Below are 2,719 nucleotides of genomic sequence, written 5' to 3'. Positions count from 1 at the left end.
GGCAGAGAATATGAACAGACATTTTTTCAAAAGAAGACATACATGCAGCCAACGAGCATATAAAAAAGCTCAATATCACTGATCACTAGAGAAATGCAAATCAAAACCACAATAAGATACCATCTCACACAAGTCAGAATGGCTATTACTAAAAAGTCAAAAAATAATAGATATTGGTGAGGTTGTGGAGAAAAGGGAACACTTATACACAGTTGGTGGGAGTGTAAATTAATTCAACCATTGTGGAAGCAGTATGGCAATTCCTCAAAGAGCTAAAAGCAGAGCTACCATTGGACCCAGCAATCCCATTACTGTATATACTCAGAGGAATATAAATTATTATACCATAAAGACACATGCACACAAGTGTTCATTGCAGCGTTATTCACATAGCAAAGACATGAAATCAACCTAAATGTCCATCAATGACAGATTGGATAAAGGAAATGTGGTACATATACACCATGAAATACTGTGCAGGCATAAAAAAGAACAGGATCATGTCTTTTGCAGGAACATGGATGGAGCTGGAGGCCATTTTCCTTAGCAAGCTAACACAGGAACAAAAAAACAAATAACCCATGTTCTCAGTTATAAGTGGGAGCTAAATGATGAGAAATTATGAACACAAAGAAGGAAACAACAGACACTGGGGTTTACTTGAGGGTGGAGTGTGGGAGGAGGGAGGGGAGCAGAAAAGATAACTATTGGGTACTGGGCTTAATACCTGGGTGATGAAATAATCTGTACAAGAAAACCCTGTGACACAAAATTACCTATGTAACAAACCTTCACATGTACTCCCAAACCTAAAATTAAAAGATTTTTAAAAAGAGAGAAACGTTAATGTATCTTACATATTAATTGTGTGTTTTAAAAAAATACAGACTATACAATTAAGGTTTCAGGAAAAGATAGATTGGAAAGAAATATAGCATATCGTTAATAGTAGCATAATGGGTTATTTTTACTTTTTTCTTATACTTGTTATGTTTTCCAGAGAAATACAATAGGTATTCTAAAAGTTAAAAGCATAGTGTCATACAAAATGTCTTATAGATGCTTCCCCTGTTTCCAATGCTGACTCTAGCATTCAAAATATTTCTTATGCCCCCTTCAGGAAATTATTCTCAAAGTCACAGATGATAATCACTCATTCTCCTGACTTTATGGTTATGCCTCATTTTTTATTCCCAAATATGACTGTCTTAGCCAGTTCAGGCTACCATAACAAAACACCATAGAGTGGGTAGCTCAAACAATAAAAATTTATTTTCTCACATTTCTAGAGGCTGGAGACCTGGGATGAGGGTGCCAGTATGGTTGGGCTGTGGTAAGGGCTCTCTTCTTGGTTTGTAAATGGCTGCCTTTTCACTACATTTCTACATGGTGGAGAGAGCGCGAGAGAGAGAGAGAGTGAGAGAAAGAGAGAGAGAGAATCTTCTTCTTCTTATAAAGCTACCAATCTTATGGGATAAGGACTCCATATTTATGATATTATTTAACTTTAATTACATCCTAAAAGTCCTAACTAAATAAAGTCACACTAAGGGTTAGAGCTTCAACATATAAATTTTGGGAGAATACAAGTCAGTCTATAGCAATGACCCAGCTTGATGGTCCACTTTAGTTACCATATTTGCTATTTATGACTTTTGGCTCTTCTCAAACACTAAATTCCCTCTCAAATAATGAAGATTTGTGAGGCATTTTGGAAAGAATGTGCCCAGCTACAGAGGGCCAAAGAAGAGTTCCAAGAATGTGCTGAGCCTTTGCAATAAATATGAGGTGGCAGCACAGCATGGTGGCTAAGAAGGTTTGCTTTGGAGCCAGACACACCTGGGTCTAGTTCCGACTCCTCTACCCAGTAGAAGAGTGATCGTGGGCAGACTACTTAATGTCTCTGAGCCTCAGTTTCCTCAGTTGTAAAATAGAATTGTCAGAAGCCAGAAAGAAAAAGTCACATATTATATGATTCAATTTCTATGAACTAGCCAGAATAGGCAAATCCCTAGAGACTGAAAGTAAATTAGTGGTTTCCAGCAGCTGAGTGGGAGTGACTAATAATGAGCATAGAGTTTCTTTTGGAGGCGATGAAAATATTCTGGGATTAGATGGTTGGGATAGTTGCACAACATAATGAATATACAAAAAAACCACTGAATTGTACACTTTAAAAGGATGAATTTGATTAACTTACTGTTATGTGAATTGCATGTCTATTTCAAAAGGGATCATAGCGAGCTTCTAGTGAGAATATTCATGTAAAGTACTTTACACAGTGTCTGACACATAGGAAGAACTCAATAAGTGTTGACGACTTCTAGGTGCGCATATAATTTATGAACCTAACCTGGACACTTTAGAGGATAACAAGGGGCACTTGTAATAAGGATATTGTCACAACAGGTATAAACCAGGCCTGTGTTGGACAAATCCTGGTGTGTGGTCACCTGATGATATAGTTTGGTTCTGTGTCCCCACCCAAATCTCATCTTGAATTATAATAATCCCCACGTGTCAAGGACGGGACCAGATGAAGGTAATTGGATCATGGGCAAGGTTTTCCCCATACTATTCTCGTGACAGTGAGTGAGTCTCACAAGATCTGATGGTTTTATAAGTGTCTGGCATTTCCTCTGCTTGACCTCATTCTCTCTCCTGCAGCCCTGTGAAGAGGTGCCCGTCTGCCATGATTGTAAGTTTCCTGAGGCCTTCC

Source organism: Rhinopithecus bieti, unplaced genomic scaffold, assembly GCF_001698545.2.
Source record: "Rhinopithecus bieti isolate Rb0 unplaced genomic scaffold, ASM169854v2 scaffold_76233, whole genome shotgun sequence".
In the NCBI taxonomy this organism is placed as follows: domain Eukaryota; kingdom Metazoa; phylum Chordata; class Mammalia; order Primates; family Cercopithecidae; genus Rhinopithecus; species Rhinopithecus bieti.
Note: the sequence above shows the minus strand (reverse complement) of the source record.